The sequence below is a fragment of the Canis lupus genome, chromosome 5, assembly GCF_003254725.2.
Source record: "Canis lupus dingo isolate Sandy chromosome 5, ASM325472v2, whole genome shotgun sequence".
Classification (NCBI taxonomy): Eukaryota; Metazoa; Chordata; class Mammalia; order Carnivora; family Canidae; genus Canis; species Canis lupus.
Genome location: NC_064247.1, coordinates 65,476,782 through 65,504,603, shown reverse-complemented (window position 1 = coordinate 65,504,603; position 27,822 = coordinate 65,476,782). Strand labels below are relative to the sequence as shown.

Genomic DNA, 27,822 nt, shown 5'->3' with positions numbered 1-27,822 from the left:
TGTGTTGAGGTTGAAGAGTTCGATGATAATTTGATTTTTGTCTCTTCTAAGCCAGTGCTCTTGTTACCTAGAGGCCCGAAGGATTTTTTTTTTCTTTTTCTTTAAATACCAGTCATTTTGCTAAAGTATGTCTTTGGCATTGGTCATTCTGGGCTGGATTTCAGGCAACTTTCCTTGAATACAGTTCTCAGGATTTGTTCTGCTCTCTTACATTGGCACCTTCCTCAAAGAGCCCTGTTATCTGTGTGTTGGATCTTTTTTGCCAATTTTCACAATTTCCAAGTTTCTTTCAGATCCTTTGAATCGTGGTTTTTGTTTTCTTTTGAATTTTAAACCGTTTCGCCTTCTCACCTTCTAGTCTTCTCAAGGCGTTATATCCTCATGTTGGTTGTTTCACTGTTACATTACACTCCTATTTAGTCTACATTTATGAAATAATTGTTCTCTTATTTTTAATTCTTTGCCTGAGTCTCTCACCTCATTTCCAAGTTTTAAAAAGTATCTTATGGTGCTGGGATCCTCCCCTCCCCCATTTTGTGTCATTTCCTCAAACATTTTTAGTTTATTCTGAAACAAGCATGTTACAATTTTGATATTTCCTTTTTTTAGCACATCCTTCTGAAATTCTTTCTTCTCTGTAAGGAATGTCATTCCACTGCATATTCTCATTTTTCTTGTGGTAACTTTGTATGGGACTTGCCCTTGATGCATTTCTGTTGCTTTGTGTGAATTTAAGGCTCCTGAGGCTCTTGAAGAAGACCTGTTTCAGCTTTCCCCATCTCCCAGATGGACCTCTCTTTTGCTCCTCTAAGGCTGGACCTGAACCCATCTGTTTTTCTCCACTTCTCTCCCTCGCTGGTCTCTTATCCCTGTCCCCTCGGCTCTCATTCCACTTCTAGCAGTTTCCTCTCTGTGTGGAACTCTGTTCTGAAAGGAGTCCCTGGCTACCAGGGGCTGGACCACTCCATCCCCAGAAGGCATGACCAGGTCACCCTGCACTCGCTCCTGCTGTGGCAATTCTGCTGTCTTCGCTGGCTGCTATCAGACTGGCCAGCCACCACACTGTCCGGGGCACACCTGTAGGTGCTCATGCTCCCAGACACTCAGGCATGTCACTGCCCTCTGCCCTCCCTATGCAAACCCAATACCCCACAGTCTGTGCCTGGCAGGGGCTCAACCCCATCCACTGGTGCTCTGGCCTGTGTGCAGACAGCTTAGCTCCTAGTTTTGTTGTAGATGTTGTCCGTGAATACTTCTTATTTTAAACATTCATTTAGGGCAGCCCCAGTGGCTCAGTGGTTTAGTGCTGCCTTCAGCCTGGGATGTGATCCTGGAGACCCAGGATTGAGTCCCATGTTGGGCTCCCTGCATGGAGCCTGCTTCTCCCTCTGCCTGTGTCTCTGCCTCTCTCTCTTTCTGTGTCTTTCATGAGTAAATAAATAAAATCTTTAAAAAAATAAAATAGGCATTTATTTATCAATTCATTTAAAATAGCAATAATAACCCAATTACATTGTTAACACAAACCACATATTTTTAATGAAGATATATCTTTTTAATAAAAAGTAACAGCATTTAGATGAAAAGGTGAGTATGATTTTATGTTTCTGCAAATGTCTTAATGTCTGGCTTTGTAGACAACTGATAGAATTCTTATATATGCTATCTGCATTTAATCTTTTGGGTGATAGCATGTCTCTGGCCTCTGGAAAAGTCCACTGTACACTCATGAGAGTCCCTGGAATTTTTACTCCTCTTTTTAGCTGCACTATCTAGGTGGGACTTTTTAGTTGTACTATTTTATGTGGCACTTTGAAATATCCAAAAACTGTGTTGCCACTGCCGTCTCCCTAAAATCCTTCAGAGGCTTTTTGATGGGGAATGGAAGTAAGAAATAGGTAAAGCCATAGCATCCTCTCTCACCACATATATTTAACATGGCAAAGGTAGGCTAACTGGTGCAAAAAAGGAGAAAAGAAATAAAAGCATAAGGTTTGAGAAAGGGGAATCTAAATTGTCATTATTCACACATAGTGTAAACAATTCCAAAGGAATTTACAAATAATCTATTCAAATTAAAAGGTAAGCTTAGCTAGGTTGCTGGATATAAGATCAACATACAAAAACTGGTTGTTATTTTATATATACTGGCAACAGATACATCTATAATAAAAATCTTTAGAAGTTACTGTTTGTAAGAGCATCAAAAACCAACAGATACCTAGGAATAGACAGAGCAAATCCTCTACACTGAAGACTCACTACTAGAAAGGCTTCAATCTTCCCAAAATGACCCATAGATTCAATACCACTTCATTAAAATCCTGAGGGCTTTCTGTGTACCGTGCATGTACATACTCACAAAATGACAAGCTGATCCTAAAATGTAAGTGCAAATGCAAAGGACTGAGAAGGACAAAGCAAAATGCAAAGCCAAACTAGCTCTTCTTTGTCATTTTCACTTGAGTAAATGAAGGACTAATGAATCTCTGGACCACAGAGCAACATCCGGAGCTCCTGGTGTTCTTTGCTCAGGGGAGGTACTGTTGAAATGGCCCACAAGCCTGCATTTGGCAGGTTCCCTTCTCTCTGAACCAAGAGTCAGGCACTGCCTGAAATCTTTGACAAACTTGAAAAATGACAGGAAGAACAAAAGGCCAGGACGAACATCAGGTTGGTGAAGAAGCAGCTCCCCAGACTTGTTGGATCGTGTTAGGGAAGCCATTAATCTGTTGGAGTAAGAGCTGAGCAATTCTTGGGTCCTTCCAGCTCTTTCATTCCTTGGGAGTTAACACACAGGATCCTGCAGGTTTCAACAAACAAATCCATAAGAGGTGGACGCAATATGCCCTTAGCATCCGGGGCCAGGTCCCGGGGATGGGGCAAGGGAGTACTGCTCTTTGCACACGAGGCTCAAGCAACTATGCTGGGTTCCTCCATCCATGAGATGGTCAGCAATTGGTTTGAGTGTATGTTGTGTGGCCTGATACTAAGGCAGGCTTAGCAAGGATGCAGAAACTCACTGGACAAAATGTGACTTAGCATGGCTGCTGTGAATGGCGTTGTGGGTTAGGAAGCTTCTGATGGCAAGCTCCCCAAAGCAGACCCCAACCCATGGCTGCAGCTGCAGAGGCCCTCTGTGACGCTGTGGACACTTTGGACCCTTTTCGGTGGAAAGAGGGCCAATGATCCCTCCTTGGGTGTTTGCTTTTGGTCTCTTTGCTTTGCTCTTTGGGGGTCTCCAAGGCCTCTGGAGGGCTCCTTCCTGGGGAGCAAATGGAAACAAACTCACATTAGGTTTACCATTTGTATTAACCCAGAGAAGACTCTTGCTTCATTGGCCTTCTTTCTGCTTGGCTAGTGGACACATCTTTCTAGCCCTGGGCAAAATCATGCAATGCTCTAATTCTCCAGAGATAATTGTAGATCTCTCTGTAATTAACAAACATGCCAGAACTGAGTGAAGGACCCTGCCATGTGGGGCAGGGACGGTGGATATGCTGAGGCTCGGCTCAGCTTCTGCCTCCCGGGCTTGGCTGCTGTTTGTCTTGAGCATCATCACCTTCCTGGCTCCCCGAGGCTCTCCTGCCCAGAAGGAACAAGCCATCCCCTGCTGCCAAGATGCAGGGCATCATTTATCTTGTGGTTGCAAAGTTCAGCCAAGCAGAGGCATCCTGCCAATGAAGAGTATTCTGTGCTACCGATAGCCAAGGCCAAACTGGGATTTGGAAGTGGTGGGTCGCAGAAGCAAGACTCTCAGATCACGAGTGGAGAAGACTCAGCAGAGGAGCACAGTTCCCCGACCCACTGTGTCACTTCATTACACTCGGAGGGAACTTCATCTGCTTCAGTGCCACAATGAGCACCCAGAGCTCAGAGACTTGGGCGTCTCTGCAGTACACTGTGCCCTCTGTTTCCCCTAGCCAAGGCCAAGAGCGCTTTGTGTGTCTGAATAACTGGCCGGGACTGGACAACAAACCCGTGCCAAGAAACAGACGACAGGGCTGGCTTTAACTCATTTGCCTCTGCTGGAATGCCTCTTTCATTTTACAAATATTTGTCGAGGGCCTGCCATGTGCTGGGCCTGCTCTAGGCTCACCGGACCCTCTGCTGGGGAATCAGATTCTAGAGGCAACATAGTGAACAGGAAACAAGTGAACAGGATCACAGATGGGTTTGGATAAAGATACGTAAATTAAACAGGATGACATGGTGCGGAGGAGTGGGTTCCCTCGGGTGAGGGCAGGAAGACTCTTGAGGAGGGGGCCTGGTGACAGAGTGACGGGGTGTTTGGGAGCTGCTATGGTGTTGGTGGAGGGTGGGTGGAGAGGTAGGGCCCCCTTCTCCAGGGCTGCCAGCGTGGAGAGGGGGTTTGGATTTTGTTGTAAGCACCACGGGAGCTGCTGGTGGGTAGTAAACAGGGCAGTGACATGAAGGGACCCACCGTTTGGAACAGGAGCACCATAGCCACTGGTCAGCATGATGAGGGCAGCAGGGTAACCACGTGCTGATCCCCAGAAGGACTCTGTGGGTATGTGACCTTGTGTGGGGGCACAGGGGACTTGCAGATGGCAGTAAGGGAGGATCCTGAGGTGGGAGACCATCCTGGGCTGTCACACTAGGCCTAGTGTCCTCACTAGGGGTCTTACAGCAGAGGTAGGAGTGGAGTCAGAGGGAGCTGGGAAGGCCCCTGGCAGCTGGCTCTGGACATGGATGGGGAGGATAGAGGATCTGGCTCTGCTGACACCTTGATTTCAGTTAGCCCCGGAGAGACCCAGTCTGTTCGTCTGACATCCAGAACGATGAGAGAATAAATGTGTATGTTTTAAGACACTAAATTTGTGGTAATTACAACAAAAGGAAATGAATACAGAAGCAAGAGGCCATTGGAGTGGCCCAGGTGAGAAAGGTGAGTGCCCAGGTACCCAGGTGTGCTGACATGTCCGCTCTGCAGCACACAGAGACGGAAGGTCACCAACGGCCACCAGGGCAGGTAGGTGATGTGACCAGCTGGTACGGGAGGGGATCGGGGTCTCTGCATCGGTAGCTCTTGGCCTCCTGCGCTGGCGGGGGTGTTCTGGACTGGAGTCCGTGACAGGTGGGACAGGAGGCTGAGGGAGAGGAGGGAGGCCCAGGCAGATGGCTAAGGCCCAGGAGGCCTGTGATGTGCTCTCCTCTGCCTTTACCTGTCTTTACCCTGTCTGCCCTCCATTGGCCCATATGCACTTCTGTCCATGTATATAAACACTCAGAAAAAAGGTGATTCCAGTTCTTTTGGTCAAAGAGTCAGACAGAGACTTTCCTAGTAGCCTGATTTTGTGACAAATCAAGACAGAAACAAACGGTAAAGAAAATATAGAACAAAGTGGGTGAATAGCTTCAATGTATTAGAAATAGGAACCAACAGGGTGTGCAAGTGTCCTGAGGCCACCGTAACAAATGGCCACAAAGTGGGGGGGGGGGGGTTGAAACACATCTGGAGGCCAAAAGTCCAAAATCTAGATGTTGGTAGGGCTGTGCCTCTTCCCCCGAAGGCTCTGGGGGGATCCTTTCTCAACTCTGTGGCAGCCAATGATTCCTGATGTTCCTTGGCCTGTGGCAGCTTCATGCCAGGCTCTGCTTGTCTTCACATGGACTTCTCTCTGTGTCTTCATGTGTCTTCATACAAAGACACCAGTGGTTGGACTTAGGGCCACCTTTATCTAGTATGAGTTCAAAGGCATCCCTGCAAAAGATATGTCCCAGTCCTAACCCCTGTACCCTGTGGATGTGACCTTATTTGGAAATATGGTCTTTGCAGATGGGATCGGTTTACGAAATCAATGCAGAATCTCCTTGAAAGAGACAGAAGAGGGAGATCTGGATCATAGGGACACAGGGAGGAGCAACGTGAGAATAGAGGCAGAGAGTGGAGGCATGTGGCCACAAGCCCAGAGATCCCTGGAGCCACCAGAACCTAGTTGAGGCAAGATGTGCATGATGGAGTTTATGTATCAACTTGACTGAGTCATAGGGTGCCCTGATATTTGGTAAAACGTTATTCTGAGTGGTTCTGTGAGATTGTTTTAGATGAGATTAAAGTTTACATCAATAGGCTGAGTAGGGACGCCTGGGTGGCTCAGCGTTTGAGCACCTGCCTTCAGCTCAGGCTGTGATTCTGGAGTCCCGGATTGGGCTCCCTGCATGGAGCCTGCTCCTCCCTCTGCCTATGTCCCTGTCCTGCTTCTCTTCTCTGTGTCTCTCATGAATAAATAAATAAAGTCTTAAAAAAAAATAAAATAGGCCGAGGAAAGCAAATTGTCCTCTGTAACTATGGTGGGCCTCATCCAATCAGTCGAAGGCCTGCAGAGAACAAAGGTCAACCTTCCTCTGAACAAGAGAGATTTTGTCCTGCTTGGTGGCCTCTGAGCTGGGACAGCACTTTGTTCTTCCTTTGAACTCAGGATGACACATGGGTTCTTCCCAGTCTCCAGCTGCCTGCTCCCCTGTGCTCTTGGCACTTGTCAGCCTCCACAACCCCACGAGCTGTTTCTTTACGATAGATCTCCTCCATATATGCACGTGTCCTACCACTTCTGTTTCTCCCAAGAAGCCTGCCTCATACAGAAGGATGCAGCCTGCGGCGCCGGGGGGGGGAGCATGGCCCGGCCCACACCTCGACTTCAGCCTCTGGCCTCTGGCCTCCACGTTTATGTCGTATGAAGGCCCCCAAGACACTCTCAAAAAACCAAACCAAACTTGAAGGAGAGGCCACACCCAGCCCTCTAGAGACCTCATTTCCAGAACCTCACTCTTCCTTTGAAACACAGACTTACCCACACACCCTGGCGCCCCTCAGCGTGGAGGAGTCTCAGCCCACGGCTGGCCCTGCCCTGCAGAAGGCTACCTTCTCTGGGCTTGTCTCACCCCGAGCTGCAGGGGAGATGCTGGGAGGGACATAGTAGATCTACCTCTGAGGGGAGAAGACTGACCATCTCTAGACATTCTCTATACCATTCACAGATCTAACAGCCTCAGCTACCTCCAGGAGGTTCTCGCCACCACTCACACCCAAAGGGAGGGGAGGCTCTGGGCCTGTCTCTCTGTCTTTCAAATGAGAGCACTGAGCAAGGAGCACCCCCTTCCCCCCAGGAATCCCCTGGCTGCAGTAGGCACCCCCGATGGTGAGCGATGCCCGGCCAGGAAGATGGCGGCCGCATGCTCGGGCTACCTGCTCCAGGTGGGCCTGGAATAGAGAGCAGGAGAAGCAGGAGGACGCCTGGGGGTTTCCACAGGTATGACTCAGGAGGTCACACCTTAGCGGGTTGTCAGGGCATGGATCCCCCTCTCCTGGGGTTGGCAGGGCTCCGTGGGCAAGTCCCCAGGGCCAACGACGGATGAGAGCTACCCTAGCTAAGGAGCCAGGGCCCCACACCCCCACCCTCCGGGTGGCCTGGGATCCCCTCCAGGACACCCAGATACCTAACAAGACGGAAGTCTACATTCTCCTGACTGTTCCCTCTCAGTCTGAGAACGTTCCAGCAAACTCAACACAATTGCCAGAAGTCCGACCACAGAGAGACCGGCAGGCTGTGGGGCTTCCCACGCCAGTCCACAGAGAGGCTGCATGGAGAGAGATGCCTGACCAGCTCTTGGAGCACTGGCCGTCCCAGCCCAGGGCCAGACGTGGGGACCAAGAGGCTGTGACATGACCCTAGACCTCTGTCCTCTGCTCCTGGCTGTACGCGAGACCCTGCAAGAGCCACATGATTGAGCCCAACTGCCCAGAGCCATAGGCCTCATAATGAATTGTCTTGAGCCCCTAACTCTTGGGCTGATTTGTTACATGGCAATTGCTGGAGCAGGTGGCTTGGCAAGAAGGGAAAAAGTCTTCCCGTCGGGGAGGGTGGGGCACATGGTTAGAAAGTACTTCCTTGGAGGGGCACAGTGGATGCCTTGGCTATTGAATGGAATTCTGTGCAAAGAAGCAGATGCCCGGTCTTTGAGCTGGAGCAGGCCCGGGTGAGGGTACATGGGGTGCACATGGAGCAATGCATGTGCCATGCGCCTTTGTGCAGTAAACAAACTGTGCAACTCTATGTGACAACCCTGTGTGGAAGCCTCGCTACCAACAGAAGGAGGTTGGAAGAGTCTGTTTCAGAGGGATGCTCCGTCACTGTTCCTCATCACGTCTCCCTTGCTGTTCATCGCTCAGTCACAGCGGGCCTCTTCCTTGTGCCAGCCTATTTGGGCTGCTGGGGAGCTCGGCCAAGTGGGAACCTGGAGGAGTGCTCTGACAGAAGCAGCCCCAGGTGCCAGGAGCGCACAGAGGAGGTGCCAGCAGAGGTGCCAGCAAGGCTCTGCAGCTCTAGGATTGGGTCTTGACCCCACCTTCCGGGCACAGTCTGTACTTGCTGCTTGTCCAGCCCTGAGCAGCCTGACAAGAGCTCTTTTGAAGTGGGTTGCTGGGGATGATCACAGGGTCCCTGATCCGGAACGGAGCACCCACCCCCGCCCCTCTAATCCTTGGCTGCCTCTGCTGGAAGCGGATGTGCCTCTCCTACCTCTTCCCCACTGACCCCAGCCTGCCTGGAGCCACCTGGCAGTGTAATCCAGCTTGCTCTGCCCAGGCCTGAAAGGACCAGTGCTGCTGCCGCCGCTGCTGCCGCCGCTGCCCAGGGCCCCTCCAGGCCCTCCCTCTGCTGCGCCCTGCTGTCCTGGGCTCTGAGACTGCCCTGGATGGGCAGCTGCCCTCTCTCTTGCCCCCTGGCTCCTAGCAGGATTTGGCCGACAGGGACGTTGCCCAGAGGCCTGTGTTGGAGAGACAGTGAGGCCTGGGAAAGACGCTCCCGGTCCCTTTCTGCAGGGTGGGGGCTACGTGCCCCCAGAGAGCAGCCACAGGAATCTCAGGGTGCCCCTGACCTGGGTGGTCCCAGCAGCGAATCTTGCTAGCCCCGCAGCCCTCATCTTGGTGACTAGTTCCTGGGACGCTGGGGGCATGGAGTGAATGGGAAAACCACTGGTTAGAAGGCCTCCGTCCTCCCTCTGACTCAGAAAAACCTTGAAATAAGGGGCCTCAAGAAGGCACTGCCCCAAAGACAGTCATACACTTGACCCCATGTCTTTGGGGTCCAACGGGGGCAGGGGCAGCACATGCTGCAGGAGGGGGAAACCTGCCTCTCACCTTCCCTCACCAGATTCCCGTGTTTTGGGGTGACACATCTAGGCCCTGCGCGGCTGTATGGCTTCTGACGCACCCCCACCCCCCGACCATGCACTGAGGGCCTCAGGCAAGTGACCAGGCCTCTCAACACTCCCGGGTTCTCCCGTGTAATAGGAAGAGACCACCAACGTAATGTCCCCGGGCTGTGACAAACACTCCTTGATCACAGTGCTCCTCTGGGCACTGTGTCAACGAGGCCTCATCCCCGGGCTTGTCCTCGAGAGTGCGGCGTTAGCGCAAACCCTGCTAAGTCCGTTTAGCCAGAACCCCCCTATTGACTATCTGGTCGCCTCCGATTGGCAGCCCCTGGCCGCAGTGCCCATGGCCGTACATCCCTGCTTGTCCGCACCATGTTGGGAACGAACATCCGTCTCCCATCCTGCAGACCCCCCTGCGCTGGCCCCTCTGCCATGAACGGAGTCAGCCTCGCCCCCATGACAAGTGTGATGCTCCTGCAGCCTTGATGCCCAGCGGCCCCTGCATGGCACCTGCTGTGGGACGGCCCCCGTTTCCTCGGTGGAGACCCCTGCTCTGGATCCCCTGGCTGTAGGGCCTCTCAGCTGACCCCTGAAGGACCCACGTGAACCTGCAGTTATGGGATGCTATCTTCACATCGGACCAGTGGGATGGGGCCTCCTTGCTCCTGCGGACGTTGGCAGGAATCCTTCCCCGGAGCCCAAGCCTGCAGAGGGTAACAGAAGGTGGCAGGGCTGGCCAGCCTCCAGAGAGGCCAGGGACAAGAAGGCTAAGGGACACGGAGATGTGGGTGTGGCAGGCGGATGTCAGAGCTGGGGACTGGAGGGACAGGACGTTCCTGCTGAGCAGAGGTGGGAGGGACCGGTCCTGGGGACTCGCTGGGCTCATTCCCCGGGGGGCTGGCACACTCTCAGGGGCCATTGTGCCTCCCACGGACACTTGGTGATGTTTGGTGACATTCTGTCAACACGGGGAGTAGGGGGGCTAGTGCCATGGCACCTGTGGGTGGGCCAGCCAGAGAAGCCGCTCGACATCCTGTGAGGCAAAGGACAGCCCCACCCCGAGGACGAGCAGCCACAAATGTCATTTGTGTGGTGGGCGTGAAACCCTGCGGTGGAGGGCACAGCTGCTGCTCCCTCCCCCTCCTGGTGGTGGTGACAACGAGGACAGCGCCCTCGTGGCAGGGACCTCAGAGCCTCCCGGGAGTTCACGGGCAGGATTCCCTTTGCTCAGTCCTGCTGAAGACTGGAGATGCCGTTTCTGTCCCTCCTGCGGCCGCCATCCCTCCTGGCAGGCTCCACCTGGGGAGATGCTGGCTGCGTGGGCACGTTTTCCTTCCGCCTGTGCCCACGGCATGGGTCTCATTTCTGCTCTGTTCCCCCTCGGCAGAGCCCCGGCAAGTCCCCTCTGACGCCAACTGCTGGCCACACGCAGGCAGCTGCTGCCTCCCGCCACTGAGCACGGAGCCCCGGAGCCCCGGAGCCCCGCGATCTGCGCTCATGCTCCCCGCTGCCCGCCGGAACCGGCAATCCTGGGGCCTCTTGCATCAGCCATTCTTTTGTATGAGGGGAGGGGTGAGGACAAAGAGGCCGTTGAAGCCTCCACCTGGCTCCCGGGTTCACCGAGGCATTGAAACCAACGTGCCCCCGGGGGTTTCTTTCCCAACAGAACACGCTGCGCCTTTCTGTACAGGCCGGCACTTGTGTAACTGGAGATGGCAGTTGTGGTCGGGCCAGATGCTCCTTGCAGTTGCTGTGACACACGCCTGCCCTCACCTGGGTCTGTGAGTCACGACTCCTGTGAGGAAGGGGAGGGAGGGCAGCAAGGCTCCCCCCCAACCCCCCGCCCAGCCAGCCAGCTGACCCTGGCTGGGCCCCCATGTGGCATCCGGGCTTAGTTCTCAAGCAAGGGATGCCTGGCAGGGTCTGGAGCTGTTCTGGGGGCCGTGGCTCGGGGAGGGGTGCCACTGGCATCTAGTGGGTCCAGGCCAGGGATGCTGCTCCGTATCCTTCAATGCACAGAGGACTCCCCAACACACACATCCACAGAGAACGATCAGGCCCCAAAACAGCCCCCAGTAAGCAAGCGGCTTGGAGACAAAAGGAGCTGCAGTCTGTGGCTTATGTTTGCCTTTGGCACAGGAGGTAAGCAGTGACACACCTGCTGTTGAGCTGTGATCCTGGACCCACCTGGCAAACTGTCCTGAGTGAAAGTGGCTAATCCGTGTTGCTTCCTGCCTGTCTCTCTCTGGCAGACTCCGCACTGCTCGCTTCAGAAGGGCCCCGGGGCGCCAACAGAGGCTTAGACCCAGGCCACGTGTTACATAACCCAGGGTTTCTGCAACCTGCTGGCCTTATATGGATTGCTGTTTTCTTGGGGCTGGTTCTTATATGGGCAGGAGTTGAAATCTCAGATGCCTCCGGGGACAGACCTGGAAAAGAATGAGTGGGACAGGCAGGTGGAGGCCAGAGTTCAGCACGCAGGCCCGCCGAGAGACCCGGCCACTGCTAGGTCATGCCAGCACCTCTGGTGTCCACAGACTGAGAGTCTTTAATTGCTAGATTTCTGAGGTTTTTTTTTAAAGAGAAGTCAGAAATTTGTTGTTGTTTTTTTTTAATGTGAACCTTTTCCATTTAAAAAAAAAATTATTCATGAGAGACACAGAGAGAGAGTCAGAGACACAGGCAGAGAGAGAAGCAGGCTCCCTGCAGGGAGCCTGATTCAGGACTTGATCCCGGGACTCCAGGATCACACCCTGAGCCAAACAGACCAAACAGATGCGCAACCGCTGAGCTACCCAGGCATTCCACTTTTCCCATGTTTAAATGTGAACGCAAATTGTTTGAAAATACCACGTGTGGGGGGAGAACAGAGTTGTTGGGGCCTCACCAGCCCCTCGTGTAGTCTGAGGCTTGTTGGGCAGGGCCCAGCTTCCAAGTCACCGTGACAGCACCCCATGTGCTCAGTCCGACAGATTATGACGTCATCTGTGCAAGGACGCACATGTGAGGGCCGAGAGGCAGAAGACAACACAGCATGGGAGGACGGACAGCCAGGACCCAGGAACGAGTCCCTGCTTGGGATCCTGACCCCAAACCAGCACCTCCCAGCTGGCTTCCCCACGGCACCCTTCTGGGAACCCCTTGTACCTGCCCAAACCTTGTCATACCAAAATTGTGCAGATTTGACCAGGAATCCGTTTTCTAAAAACTTTTTTTTTTTTTTAAGATTTATTTATCTGAGAGAGAGCAAGAATGAGCTGGAGGAGGGGCAGAGGAAGAAGCAGACTCCCTGCTAAGCAGAAAGTCCAATGTAGGGCTTGATCCCAGGACCCCGGGATCATGACCTGACCCATGATCTTAAAAAAGAAACTAGAGAACAAGGGGGCAGGGATGGCTTGTGTGAGGCTGAGCTCAGAACTTGGAGTGGCACAAAGCTGAGACTCTGAGCATTAGGTGTCCCGGTCCCTTTCCAGGACAAGAACAGAGGGGGTCCCCGGGACGTGGGGCTCGGCATGCATGGAGAAAAGCCTCCTGTCTCACTCTTGTCAGGACCCAGGGACGTGGGAGAGAGCCCTGGGACCAGGCAATCTTTGCCACAACCCATGCTCTCCTCTGAGCAGTGGCACGTCCCGAAGAACCAGAGGCTGAGGTCAGCACATCTCCAGCCGAAAGAGAGACGTGTCTGATATCATCCCCTTTCTACATACTCATGGACGCTGACAAAAGCCACTGGTATCAATGAAGTGACCAGCCATCTGCTGTCTCATGTGAATCACAGAAGCTCACTTAATCCTCCTGCCGGACGGAAGTATTATCCCCATTGGAAAAAGTCAGCCGTGTGGAAATGAGGAGCGGTCCAGGCCCTGCAAGATCAGGGGGTGGCCCCGTAATGCTGGTCCTGACAGGCTTGCAGGGCTCAAGCCCGACTTGGTGCTCACCCGTGAATGGTCCAGACCACCTTGGCCAGATATGCCAGGAGCTGGTTACAAATGTGACTTGTAGTCTCCTGTTGTGGGTGACACAGTGACAGCCCTCCCCCTCCCACACACATAATGTATGTCCACCAGGAAGCTCAGATGCAACCTCATTTGGAAATTGGGTCTTTGCCGATGGAATTAGTTGAGACAAGGTTTCTGGGTTAGGGTGGCCCTATATCCAATGACTGGGTTCATTATATTTAAGACACAAACACAGAGATTGGAGGGACATAGCCACCAGCTGAGGGCCACCTGGGGCCCCCAGGACTTGAGAGCAGCAGGAAGGACCCTCCCCCGGAGCCTTTGGAGGGAGCGTTGCCCTGTGACTCCTGGTTTGTGGACTCTGGCCCCAGAGCTGGGATAGGCCATATTTCTGTTGTTGTGCCCTCAGCCTGTGTCTTCTGCGGCAGCCCCAAGACCCTGACACAGCTCCCCCGTCCTCTGGCCTCATGGACACATGGTCTCAGGGAATGGCGTCATTCCCAGACCTCTAAGCTGAGGTGAGGCCAGCTCTAGACTCAGCCTGGGTGTCACATCCACGTGGGAGCAGCAGGTGCTGCCCCAGCCCCCAAGTGGCTGCAGCCTGAGACCCCAGGTCCCCACCAAGCAGTGACCTATCAACTGTAAGTTGATGGTGGTGACGGTGGTTCTCACCGTCTCTCCTCCTGGAGGCAGCTGGAGCTTGTCCAAGCTGGGCACTGACAAAGACTATGACGAGGTCTCTCAGGGTTGGGGAGCAGCCGAGGGCAGGCCCGTTCCAAGCACAGCATCTCCCAGGACACCTTGCTTGGAGCTGTTAGACCACAGGCGAGGCAGGGGGAGGCGCCCCCCGAGCAGCAGGGCTACCAGGGCCAGGGGGCAACTTAGTGAGGGCTGTTGTAGGAGGGTCTTAGGGACACTGCAGCAAAGCGCCGTAGATGGGGTAGCTCAGAACAGCAGAGACCTACGCTCTCTCAGTCTGGAGCCCAGAGTCCGAAATTCAGGGGTTGCAGGGCTGCGTTCCTCTACAGGCTCCAGGAGAGGGTCCTTCCTGTGTCTTCCAGCTCCTGGGGGCGCCAGGTGTCCCTTGACTGTGGCCACGTCCCTCCACCTCTGCCTCGTCCTCACATGGCGTCCCCTCTGGGTCTGTCAGCGCTCGCACTCTACTCCAGCATGACCTCTTTGTAACTTGATCACACCGGCAAAGACCCTAATTCTGAATAAGGCCCCATCCACAGGTATAGGGGTTAGGATGTAGCCAGATCTTTTGGGGGGTGGGGGGACACCATTCGGCCCCCAGCTGCTGTAGAGGTACCCAGCCACTCCAAGCTGCAGACAGGGCCGTGGGCTGTGGGCTGCGAACTGAACCCCTGAGGTTCTCTTCTGCCTGTGGGGCCTCCCACTGGTGACCCTGCATGGGAGCCACAGCAGAGCAGTGTGTGGGTTCAGCCAAGGGGATCCTAGCCAGGCAAACCGAGCCGTGGACCAGGGGCTGGGAGCCCAGCATCCACGAAGGGAAGGAGGCAACTATGCCCCCTCATGCCAGCCAGTGCCCATTGAACCACAATGAGCTGGATCTGTCCTTCTAGGCTGGTCCCGAAGAGGCTTGATACCAGAGGCTCCCAGTGAGGCTCAGCCACCTTCTCCGAGCCGGAGCCCTCATCTCTGACTGGCCTGACCAGGGCAAAGCGTCTGAGTTCCCTAATGGTCTGAGACAAGGCTGCTAGAGAAAGGATGTGATTCTTCAGGGGTGACAGGCACGGTCTGTCCCACACCGGGGACAAACCAGGACAGAGTACAGGGTGAGGTGGATAGGCTCCTGTCATGTGGGATCCCAAGGCTGGGAACCCAGCGGTGTGACCGCCCGGGATTTGCGCCAGGCCTGGGCTAAGAAACGTCAGGGCTTCTGTCTCTCACTGAGCTCTGCACCGGGGGCTTATTGCAGGGGAAATACACCTGACAAGATAACTTCGCTCCGGGGAAACAGCGGTGAGGCCCACTCTGTGGGGTTAGAAGTCCATTTAGGAAGACCTCGGTGCGCACCTGCCGTGTGGCCAACCCTGAGTGGAGGAGAGATGGCAGGTGAGTGCAGGGAGGTGTGCGGCGGAGCAGCCCCCACCTGCTGGAGCTCATGGGATGGGGAGCAGCTGGCCTGGAAACTGGGGAGGGGAAGGGCCTGGGTGCCGCCCAGGGCCTTGCTTCTGTGGGAGTTATTTCAAGAGCCACAGGAAGCTGCACATGTGACTGGATGTGCCTGGTCCTAAGAGTGGGGTGTGGCCCAGCCCTGCCAGCTGTGGGACCTGTGGGACCCGACACTCCAATGGTTTGAGGTAATCTGGATGGACCAGTCCCACCCTGCAGGCAGCCTGGGCCATGGTTTCTGTCTGGGTCTGCGGCTCGGTAATTAAGTCACCTAATTGATGTTGGTCTCGAAATGGAAGCTGCTGGAAATCACTTGGGCAGCAGCGTTAGCACAGCACAGCCCCACAGGACACCTCAAAGCTTCCACACATGTCACCTCTCGGGCAGGCCCATGTCACTCAATCCCCTCAGCAGCCCCAGGGCGCCACCCTCATGTTTGGGGCACAGAAGCCTCCAAGAACCCCTGCCCCGGCCTCCTCTTCCTTGCTGTCCTCTGTCCAGATTGGTTGCTCTGGGCTGGTGGGTGGGGGAGCGGAGAAAGAGGGCCCCCGATCCGCGTGCTTTATTCGCCACTCGCCCGTCAACTGTTGTTTGCAGGAAGGGTCGTTTGGCTCCAAAGTTTAAAGTCTCTGCTCTCGATGTCGTTCGTGGTCATGTTTCCTGAGATCCCAGCCTCACCTCTGTCCCCAACACACACACACACACACACACACACACACACACCCGCCCCCGTCTGGTTCGAGCTCCTGGGTGGGCCCCATCTCCCATTGGTGGACATTTTACCAAATGCCAGGGATGTCTGCACGGACAAGATTGGAAGCATTCACTCTGGGAGACAGGTCAAGGTCAGTGCTGACCAGCAGTTCCCTGGAGTCTGTGCTGGTTAAATGGTGCCACTGTCCCCAGGAAAAAGTTCCCATCCAGCCAGAACCTCAGAATGTGACCAATATTTGGAAAGAAGGATATTGCAGATGTAATTAAGGTATGGATCTCAGATGGGCCCTGAATCCAAGGACGGTGTCCTTCTAAGAGAAACCAGAAACACAAACACAGAAACACAGGACCGGCCACGTGAGGATGGAGGCCATAATCAGAGGGATGCGGCCATGAGCCACGAGGTGCAGAGCCAGCCCAGCTGCCGGTGACAGGAAGGGCCGCGCCGGAGCCTCCCGAGGGAGCATAGCAGCCTGTGGACACCTTGATGTCAGACCTCTGCCTCCAGAGCCCGAGCGAGGTCGTGTCTGTGGCTGAGCACGCTGTGTGTGCTGCTTCGTTACAGCAGGACACAAAGGCAGAGACCATTGGGGGCCTATGTGTTCTCCCCACTGTGAGCAAAGAAGCTTCTCCTGCGGTCTGTGTGAGCGACTGACCACGTAGGCCACCCCTGGATGCAGCTCCTGACAGAAGCGATCTTCCTTGGGGACAAGGTTTCGTCTGCCCAGAGCCCGTCCCTGGAGGGTCCGCTGCACACGAGGAAGCAGGCCGCCCTTTCTCAGCCTCCCTTTCCACGCAGAATCTGTTTATAATGGATTCATCGGGCGGGACTGTCCAGCAGGCCAACTTCACCCACAGTCGTGCTGAGTGGGAGGCCGGACATCCTGGAGCAAGATGAGTCCAAGGCCCTGTTCCAATCCAGAGAGTTATTTACAAGCGGGACGTACTGAACGTTCTCTCTGTCACATCAAACATTGCCTATCCTCACATCTTCTCCTAGGGAGTGTTTAAACTAAACACTTTGTAGTGGCTTCAATCCAGACTTTCAGTCTGGCCATCAGTGCCCAGTCTCCGTGTGCTAACAGTGCCCCATGTCCCCCTGCCCCATCTGGGGTGGGAAACACAGAGTCCCTGATGAAATCCCAGGCTTGAGCCATCTTGCTGTGGAAGGCACTGGTCAGAGTTTCCTGGAGCTGGAGATCTTGAACAGCACCCATCCTGCCAACCCTACCCCGCGTCGCTCAGACTTTTAACAGAAACTCCTGGCTGCGTCCAACATTTGCATCTGTTCTGTAATGGTCCCACCAAGTGCCATCTACCTCCTGGCTCTTAAAGCCCCTGGTGGCTCCACCCTTTCAGTCTACTGTGGGGTGATGTATCTTCATCCCTCAGAACCCCCCCAGGGGGCAGAGGGCAGGTCAGGCTTAGGTGCAGCTCACCTGTCCAGACTGCCCTTCTCTCTCAGATGCCAGGTAGGTAAGAGGTCGGCTGTATAAGAGCCCCCAGGACTCCGCGTCCCAATCCCCGGAAACTGTAGAACATGTTACAGAGGGAAAGGAATTTTATGTATGTGATTAAGTTTAGGACCTTGACAGGAGGAGATGGTCCTGGGGTATCCACGTGGGCTCAATGTCATCACAGTTCCTTCTAGAGATAGGAAGTCACAGAGGAGCCACCTGCCATGCCACCAACTTTGCATTTGGAAGAGGGGCTATAAGCCAAGAAATGTAGGTGGCTTCTAGACGCTGGAGAAGGCAAAGACGGGTCCTGCCCAGGGCTTCTAGAAGGAACCAGCTCTATGGACACCTGACCACCCCTGAGTCAGACTTCTGGCCTCCAGAACCACAAGTAGTGAATTTCTGTCTAAGCCACCAATTTGTGGTAATTTGTTTCAGCAGCCCTGGAAAAGTGACAATGTGAATACATACCTGTGGAATGAGCAGGTGCATATTTCCTTTGGGGTTGATTTTCTGCCGCCCTCTTCTGTCATGTAAATGTGTCATCGATGTGTTGTGCACGCTCTGTACGCAGCTCGTACCCTTGGAGTTCAAGGCTTGATGGGATCCACGAGGTTGCTGCCCTGGAACCAAAACCAGCACGTGACCTGCAAGCGGAAGCACCCTCAGGACCTCCCCTGTCCTGGCCCTCCTCAGGCAGGTCCTGGGGTGAAGAGTAGCCGCCCAAGCTCACGCCCACCTGGAACCACAGAATGGGACCGTATTTGGAAGCAGGGTCTTTGCAGATGTAATTAAGATACACTGAGGTCCTGCTGCAGTCGGGTCGGCCATGGATCCAAGGACGGGTGTCCTCATAGGGACAGGGAAGTTTGGACACAGACACAGAGGAGAGGCCTCGGGAAGACAGACTCCAGAGGGACACAGCCTCCAACCACAGGACTCTGGGAGCCCCCAGGAGCTGCGAGAGACAGGAAGGTCCCTCCCCTAGGGCCCCGGGGGAGCCCAGCCCTGCAGATGCCCCTGCCTCCAGGACAGCAAGGGGTAAATGTCTGATGCTGAAGGCCCTGCTTCTGCTGATCTGTCCCAGCGGCCCCAGGACCCTGACACAAAGCACCACTACTGCCTTCCACACAGATTCACTGATTCTGCCCCAAATTTCAGACTTTCTGGGAACAGGATGGTGCAGTAGGCAGCTCTCAGGGCAGACTCCTTCATGTGGCACTCCTTCACGTGGGCCCTGCTTAGCTACAGCCCATAGCTCCTTATCAATGTTTATTGTGGCGACATGTGACCATGATGTCTCCTTTCTGGGATTCACAGTCTTGAGGGCAGTTCCCGGTTTGGGTTGCTGGGCCCGGAATGACCGCAAACAGTCTCGCACATGCCCTGTGGTGCATGCGTACCCAGAAGTAGGGCTGCTGAGTCGCAGGTGAGAGCAAACACCACCTACACGTTTCAAAAGAAGGTTTGAACTCATTTACATGCCTTCATAAAGCAAGGTATGGAAATGAGGGACACGGCTGATACCGGACATTGCCCGTCCTCTTAGCCGAGAGCCAGGAGCATCCCACACAGAAAGTACACTGGGGGAGGGCAGGGGTCAGGAAGCATTGGTGGGGACCCAGGGGAGATCTATCTGAATGGGGTTTTTACCGCCCACAATGCCCTGAGAGACATGTTCAGAGCTGGACAGAAGTGGTCCAGATTGCCTCTTAGAAGAGGTAGTGATTTGCACTGTGCCCCTGCCTGCAGCTGAACAGAAGGAACATCAGGACATCCGCAGAAGCAAGCCCCATCATCTACAACGTTCCCAGTGATGGTCCCGAGCTCCTCAAAGTTCAGTGAGAGATGCAGATTTTTCTCTGGAGTCGAAGAAGGGAAGCAGGAACCAGCAGATGGCAACAAGGTGGGGGAGCTGGACACCAGCTCCCGTGTCCGAGGAGCCAGGACCTCGTGGAGCTCTTGCTGTGCCCCGGGGTGGTATCATGCACCCCATTTTCTCAGACTCCCTGGCCTTCCTCAGACTTCTCGTGTGCACATGGGATCGGTTTTCTAGTGAAGGCAGAGAGCAGGAACCAGTGCAAGGCAGATAGACCAACTCCTCTTCCTCCCGCGGTCCTGACCATGGCCCGTGTGGCCCCTCTCCCGTGGGTTCCCAGGAGGCAGGGTCTGATGCAGGGATGTGAGGTGAGGGCTGCTGGGGTGGCCTCGCTGGGCAGAGGGAGATGCTGAGCTGCACGTGATCATGACGGAAGCCTCAGCTGACCCCACAGGAGCTTGGGGCTGAGATAGTTGCAGGAATCTTCCCAAATTGGGGTGGAGGGGCTGCGGAACATGTCCAGCCACAGTGCATACGGCTGCCTGCAGAGAGGTGAGTGGACCTTCTGGCCAAGGGCAAGTCTGGGAGGGTCAGCAACCACTTGCAGAGGCGAGGGCCAGTCCCGACAGGACATCTGGGCCACGCCAGGCAGCATCCGTTCCAGCAGCTTGAACCACTCCAGGCGACAGCACCATCACGTTGGGCAGCTCCCAGAGGTGGTGGGAGCTTTCATGGCCATGTGGATGGTACCTACCTCAGCGTCCTCGGTGTGACTGTTGTGCTCAGAGCCACACCGGGAGCCCTGGCTTCAGGACCCCTCAGCGTCCAGCAGGGAAGCCACAGGAGCTCAGCTGATCTCTGCTGTAAGGGGAGCCCAGAAGGAGGGGTGCTTCTGGCGACCGCCCTTCTGGGCCCTGCCCTGAGTGCAGGTGGTCCTCCTCATGCTGTGCTCCCCATGTCCGAGGAAGGGAGCCTTCCCCAGGAAGGCTGCACGTCCCTCTCGGGGCTCCCTGAACCATGTGCCCCTTGCTCATGAAGTGGGTGCTGGGAAGTGGTGTGTGCTTGCCCACAGGCCTCTCTGTCTCCTGGGGTGGGGAGTTCAGGGTCCTGGAAGGCAAGGCATTTCCTAGAGTGGAAAGGGGGAGGAAGTAGGAGGCATAGCCACTTGTCTCAACCCTTATCACCCAGGAGATGACACGTGGAGAAACAGCCTCTGGGAGAAGCAACGTGCCCACAGTTGCATAGCTGGAGAGTGGTGTGCTTGGCCCCTCTGGGATCCTGGGAGGACCACCCTGCTCTATTCTGGAGTTTACATCTTAAGGTCTCCAGAATATCCAATATCCAACACGTTCTTACACATGAGCAATGAAAAGAAACCAAAGGCAATTCACAACATCCCAATAAAACTGAAGCAGTAGAGAGAAGGCTCTGCATCCAGGGGGCAGCAGCGGTGTGCCCTGTAGGTGGGACGAGAGTAGGACTTCATAGGGAGGAGGCGGGGAAGAGCAGCTCAGTGTGGAAACAGCATGTGCAAAGGCCCTGAGGTGTGTCCCAGGCACAGAATGTTCTAGCAATAAAAGAGGGCCATGGTGGACTGGAATGCAGAGGGAGGGGGAGGTGGTTGACCAACGTTTAGAAAAGTAGGCAGGTGGCTGATGTGCAAGGCCCTGGGAACATTTAAGGCGTCAGATATGTGTCATAAGGCCCAGCATTATGTTCTTTTTTTTTTTTTTAAAGATTTTATTTATTTATTCATTCATGAGAGACACACACAGAGAGAGAGGCAGAGACACAGGCAGAGGGAGAAGCAGGCTCCACGCAGGGAGCCCGACGCGGGACTTGATCCCAGGTCTCCAGGATAAGTCCTGGGCCGAAGGTGGCGCTAAGCCCCTGAGCCACCTGGGCTGCCCCAGCATTATGTTCTTTACCCGTTTGATGCTGGGACCTCCCACATGTTTACCCGAGGCAGGGGTAGAAGTGGCAAACAGGGCTCAGGACAGAAACTGGCCGCACCCCAGGCATCCCACAGCCCACAGATGGAGAGGTGAACTCACTAGCTCCTCCAGGGATGGCAGTGCAGCCTGAATGTAATATCCTGCTGCAGGTCTGTGTGTCTTTGGGGGAATGAGGATCCATGAAACCTGCAACCCATGTGCCTGCCAGTCTAGCAAATCCCACCCCCCAGATCCCCCTGAAAAATCCAGGTCTGGCCCTCATGGTCAGATCGCCTCCTTTGTAGGAGCTCACACACTGTCCTGGGTGTCTCCTGGCCTGAAAGACCCGCATGTGGTGGTTTGTCCAGCCTCCCCGTTCCCTCTGTAAGGGCAGCTCAGGGGCTCCAGCTCTGCTCCTCCCGGCCTCTCCAAGAGGTTTCTTCTGCGCGTACCCTAGGATGCACCCATGCGAGCCTGCCTTCCTCAGGGGCCCCTGTGTGCTCTGCGTCCTGCTGAATAGGCCGCAGGACTCACGAAGCCTGGGAAGAGACCTGGGATGGGGCCGGAAACCTGCTCTCCACACATATCTGAGGCTCTTGCATACATTAGCTATTCAAAACTGTGCAATTAGCAAAAACAATCAGATTTTTGTGTCTGGTGGAGAGGATGAAATCCTAGCAGGGCTTCACTCTTACCAAACTGAGGGTTTCCCACTCTCTCACTCTCTCGCTCTCTGCCTCAGTTTCTCCATCTGTAAAACGGTCACGGTGCAGCCCTTTGACTTTCTAAGTCTGTTACTCTAACTCACGGTAGCCTTGGAGATGTGGCCAGTTTCTGGAACCATCTTTGTCGTATCGCCAAGTGTATCAAATCACGATGAATCAGCCGCACACGAGCAAGCCATGTCAGGGCTGAGAGCCGCTTGGGGAGAAGGTGGAGGAGTCGGCTCAGCGTGACTGCCCGGGACAGCGAGGTGGGGTCTCCTGTGTGGACCTCTGGAGGTAACCCCAGCTGGAGCTCCACAACCCTCTCCTGGGGTGCTAGGCAGGTCCCCAAGAGGTCCTGACCTGCCTGCCCCAGAAGACCTCATCATGGTGGAAGCAGAGGTGCAGAATCAACGAAAGTGGGCTTGCCAATGTCTCAGACGCATCTGGTCCCTGACGAGTTCTCAGAGCCTCAGCTGGAGGAGTCAAGCCTCAGGAGGCAGGGTAAAGGCTCAAGGCAGCAGGTGACTCCAGGACAGTGCGCATACGTGGATGCTGATCCTGATTACCGTCAGTCTGGGATCCACCAATACAAGTGAGTCTCTGTCCCCTGCTTCCCCCCATCATGCTGGGGCCCCCTGAGCCTCACATCCAGCACCTGATGATCGAGGAGTTCCTGGCCGTGGCTGGAGAGAAAGGGATGCCAACACCCTGTCCTCACATGGCAGTGGAGGGGGGGTCCTGTGGTCTTTGGGGGACATCGGGCATGCACAGTGAGATCAAGGCAGAAGCCCGGCAGCAATGTGTCTGGTGTACACTTTAAAAACTGTCTGGAGGGATCCCTGGGTGGCTCAGCGGTTTAGCACCTGCCTTTGGCCCAGGGCATGATCCTAGAGTCCCAGGATCGAGTCCCACATCAGGCTCCCTGCGTGGAGCCTGCTTCTCCCTCTGCTTATGTCTCTGCCTCTCTCTCTCTCTCTCTCTCTCTCTCTCTGTGTCTCTGATGAATAAATAAATAAAATCTTAAAAAAAAAAAACTGTCTGGAAAGTGCACGACCCTTCACCACATGATGAATTTGCCAGATCAAGCACAGAACAGTGCAGGCATCTAGAGAGGCTGCTGGTTTGTAGACGCTCATTTAGAAAGTCTTGTTTATGTGAATTAGCGAATCATCCATGAGATTCAAGACCCGCAAGGAGCCAAAGGGCACAGGGCAAAAACCCATCTTCCTGCCGCATCCCCGGGACCTCCAGTTCCCCAGCTGGAGGATCCCGCAGTCGGTGATTCTTCCATCCTCAGGGAAATACATTTGTATACTCTTTACACCGTTTCTTTCTTTTCTTTTTTTTTTTATTAAAGTATTTATTTGACAGAGCACGATTCAGGGTGGTGGCGGGGGGAGAGGAGAGGGAGTGTGGGGCTCGATCCCAGATCCCTGGGGTTGTGACCTGAGCCAAAGGCAGACGCTTCACCGACGGAGTCACCCAGATGCCCCTCTCTCACCTTTTCAATAATAATGCTGGCACACCGTGTCCGCCGTTCCACATCTTGCTGGTCTGCTTCATGATTTGTACTGCTCACAGGCTGTACAATTCACCACGTGAAGAGCACGACTCAGCGGTTTCTGCGCACTCACGAAGGTCGTGCCACCACTGCCACCGTGGAGGTGAGAACATGCTGCTCCCTGCAGTCTGCTGTCACGGCGGCATCCTACCCCACAGAGTGCTTGAGCTCTTCCCACACTGGCTTCCTATGGACCCACCAGCACTTTCAACACACCCAGGAGAGATGGGGTGGCCTTGACACCCATTTCCTGCTTCCCTGGGGTGTGTGTGTCTAATTTCAACCCCAAACACTCATTACGCTGGGAACTTTGCTCATGCATGGGCTACTGGATAATGGGGGATGGCGAGCGGCCACTACGTCCACTCGCTGCATCTGCGCCTTCTGTAGCCAGCGGGAGCCCGTGAGGAGGAAGGCAAGGTCGGGGCCTCCGTGTGTGCAGCCCCGTGAAGGGGGTTGGCAGTGGGGCACCACGGGAGAGGCTACAGGTGGCTGGGGAGGGGTCACATGCCCAGGTACGGAGCAGGACAACCCTGTCCTCATCTGGACGCTGCTGACCTGCAGGGAGCCTCCCACCCTGGACAGAGGCTGATGCTGCCAGGCTCTCTCCCTCTATGTTCTAGAAACAGCTCCTGGCCAGGGACTGCCTCGCCTACGACTAGAGGACACTCAGCAGCGACGAGGATGGACACTGGTCCTTGAACTCCCTCTGTGCCTTGGCACTGATGAGCAGAACTGCTTGACACCCCCCCACACTGTCCACAGGAGCTAGATGGCCCCCCCTTTTTTTAAATAAAAGATTTTATTTATTTATTCATGAGAGACAGAGACAGAGAGAGACAGAGACAGAGACAGAGAGGCAGAGACACAGGCAGAGGGAGAAGCAGGCTCCATGCAGGGAGCCTGACATGGGACTCGGTCCCGGGTCCCAGATCCCAGGACCACGCCCTGAGCTGAAGGCAGATGCTCAACCGCTGAGCCACCCAGGGATCCCCTAGATGGCCCTTAACCAGACCATGGCTTCCCTTCCTCCCCAGACCCCGGCCCTGGGCCCCCTCAGGGCGAGCCAGCAGACAGCATCCAGGTGGGGAACCTGCTCTCCTGGCCCCCACAACTCCTCTTCCCTCTGCCCACACCCACCTGGGTCCCTCCAGGAGAGAAACCCTGGCCTGTCCCCCGAGCTGGAGCAGGGCTCTTTTCCAACTGCCGCAGCCCAGCCCTTCCAAATACAGTGTCTCCTTACTTAGGCCGGTCATGGGTTTTACTGGACGAGTTCCTCCCTGTGGGATTCACAGCCCAGAAACCAAACAGTAGTGGCTTCCATGGGAGAAGTCTGGGCTCAGCCTCACCCCCCAACACGGCTCTGTGAGCGCAGGACAGAGCTGTCCACCTGGGTGCCAGAGCCCGAGAGATGTCGCCACAGCCATTTCTGTAGAGAGGAACAGGACGGGGCGGGGGGGCAGTCACATCTGGGGACACCCTCCCGCTGCCCTGGATGCCCAGGAGGACCAAGCTCGGCCTCTGGGAAGCCTGGGCGAGTGTTCGCGGCCACAGAAGTCAGCCGCCTGCTTCTGTGACGTGGAGGTGGCTCAGGAACTGGAGTGGCGGGGCTGACCTCGGGGCCTGGCCTCACCCACACGCCAACTTTCCCAGCCTCAACTGGGAGCTGTGCAAGGGCTCGATAAGGTGGCCTCCCCCGGGAGGGACAGGCCCACAGGGCCCACAGGAGCACAGGGCACCTCGCTACCTGCTCAGAAGTGTGGGGACCACAGGATGGCCAGGCACAGACCCACGCCTCGACTTCAGGTCCCAAGCCCTCCTTCGAGGGGGAAAAGCCTTCCCAGGGCCCCATGCCACTGTCTAGCCAGCCTGCAAAGAGGCTGCTGAGGTAAAGGAACCTTCTGGAACCTTCCATGCCCTCTCTGACCCAGGCTGGATTCGTTCTCCTAGGGAAACTGGTAGAGACTTGTTCTGTGAGCGATCTGCTCACCCGGGGCTTTGCATGTGTGCTCTTAAGCCTTTGACTTGAATCACACAGTTGAGCTCCTGCTTACAGGATTAAGCCACCCCTCCGGCTAAGAGAGAAGGATCTGGGTCTTGCCTGAACTGGATCCCGAGAGGTACAGAGGGCAGCACTCTGCCTGCTTGGCATGCAGGAATTCAGAACTCTCTGGCTGCCAGGTGAAGGGCGCCTGGGCCCCAGGGATACCTCGGTGTGGGCAGCCCCTGTGTGTCCGCCTGATTCCATGGGGTCCGCTCCAAAGGACGTGGGCTCGCCCCCTTCCATCTTCATCATCCCTGGAGGCCGTTATCGGGGGGCGGGGGGGCAAAGACTCACGAACTCTGGAGGCCACCGAAGTGCAAAGTATGCTGTATTGGGGATGCCCAGGAAGGGTCTTTGTCTGGAGCCAGGCACAAGCCCAGAGGGAGCACGAGGTGGAAGTGCCGCCCCCTCCCTGGGGTCCTCGTGACACCCCGGGGTTCCCGAGCTCTCCCACCTGGCCCAGGGGTCACCGATTGCCTCCCACTCGGCACAGAATCCTCGCTTGGCTAACCTCTCTTCCTACAGCAGGCCAAAACCCACACTCTGGTTCTGCCAAATTCCACGGGCAAGGGTTCCAGGCTCGTCGCTGCTGGCCTCATCCCTGCCCCAACTCCCTCACCAGCTCTCCATGCGAGCGAGCTCGTGGTGATCTGGTGAGTCGGCAGGACGTCCTAGGAAGTGGGGGACCTTGAGGAGTCTCCTCGCTTCCCCACTGCTCCTCCAAACGCAAACACGTTCCTCCCCTCGCACAGCGGCCAAGGGGTTGTCGGCTGTGGCATGGACGCGCCCCAGTCCCAGCCTCGTGGGCCTCTGGCTCTTCTGGCTCCTGCCTCAATGACCCACTCCCCACTTGAGTCTCTGCCCACCCATCACAGGAGGAGCGGCCCCCAGTTGGCTGTGGGGGTTGAGAACTATCCTTGGCGGTGTCAAGACCGCTTCATCGGCAGCAGGGAAAGGACCCCTTGTCCTGGGGCCAGGGCCACAGAACAGGCACAGCGAGGTTTCTTTCCCACTTCTTGCCTTTCCTCTTTTCTGCTTCCCTGGGAAGGGAGGTAGGATTTCTGAGCCCTCTTGGACGTGTCATGGGCTCCCTGGAGCAGACGGGGTGGGGGGGTACCGTACCTGGTGGGAGTGTGGGTGGTCGTGGGCGCCTGGCCCCAGGGGCAGGGTGGGAGGGTGTGGGGGGCAGCAAGGCTGTACCCGGGGCAGCGGCCCCCTGCCGGCTCCACTTGGCAATCCCTTCTCCCACTGGTTAGCTCTACCCCTACTTCCCCCAGCCCACATGTTTTGGGGTTCAGTATATAGGGATGCACATGTGGGGCCAGGGTCAGTGCATAGGGGTGCACACACGGGGTCAGGATCAGCACGTAGCGGTGCGCACGTGGGGTGGGGATCCGTGTGTAGGGTGCACACACGGGGTGGGGATCGGTGCGTAGGGGTGCACATGCAGGGCTGGGACCAGTACTTAGGGGTGTGCATGCAGGGTCAGTGTGTAGGGTGCACACGCAGGGCCAGGGTTGGTGTGTAGGGGTGCGCATGCAGGGCCGGGATCAATACCTAGGGGTGCGCACCCAGGTCATGACATGGTAGGCCCTGGTGCTCTCAAAGGCAGCAGTCCTGGGGACCTACGCTCTGTGGCAGCTGCGGGTGGCAGTCCCCGCCAAGCCTGTCCGCAGGCTCTCCTGCCTGAGGCATGGAGTGGATGGTCCTACCCTCGCCAAGGTTCAGGCTGTGGCCACCCCACAATGCCTTCCCCCACAGACCCATCCCGACTCTCCTCAAGGCCCTGTTCCAGCTCAGGACAGACTGTGCCAGAGTTAAAGGAGTGTCGTCTGTTGGTCTGCATAAGGGTCCCGTGGCCCTCAGCCCTGCTCCACTCTGGGGCCGGGAGATGCTCATGGATGTTGTGGAAGTGAGGGAAGGGGCTTGGCCGTCCCTGCCAACCCCAAGCTGGCATATGCCTTCCCTGCCCTCCCAGGGCTGGTCCCCAGCAGCAGCCACAGTGCGCTGCCCGCAGACTGGGCCACGCGCTCCTCCTCCTCCATCTCGACTTCAACATCCTTGGAAGAGGCAGATCCCAACTCTGGCTCAGCCCCTGCTTCCTCCTGGTCATCACCACCCATCCCCAGGCAGGGGCTGTGACCACAGGCCACCGTGTTGGGCCTCCCACGCTGCCCATCCCAAGGCCACGTCAGTGGAGGAACAGGTGAGCCAAAAGGTGCACATCACTGCTTCTGTGGGGAGAATATCCAGATCATTCCTGCACCTGGAATTTGGCGCTTAAAAAAGGACACAAAAGACCACCAGC

General features: G+C 55.7%; 1 long non-coding RNA gene across 2 annotated transcripts; it reads right to left on the bottom strand.

Annotated features, from left to right (window-relative positions):
• Positions 1 to 1,447: 1,447 nt before the first annotated feature.
• On the bottom strand, positions 1,448 to 17,608 carry LOC118354811 (uncharacterized). 2 transcript variants are annotated; one of them, XR_007410915.1, is made up of 3 exons: positions 17,432 to 17,608; positions 11,368 to 16,900; positions 1,448 to 3,265 (listed from the first exon to the last, which is right to left on the bottom strand). It is a non-coding gene; the product is annotated as an uncharacterized LOC118354811 (long non-coding RNA). The 2 variants fall into 2 exon arrangements; XR_007410916.1 differs by lacking the exon at positions 1,448 to 3,265 and having other exon boundaries at positions 5,367 to 16,900.
• Between the last annotated feature and the right edge of the window lie 10,214 nt (positions 17,609 to 27,822).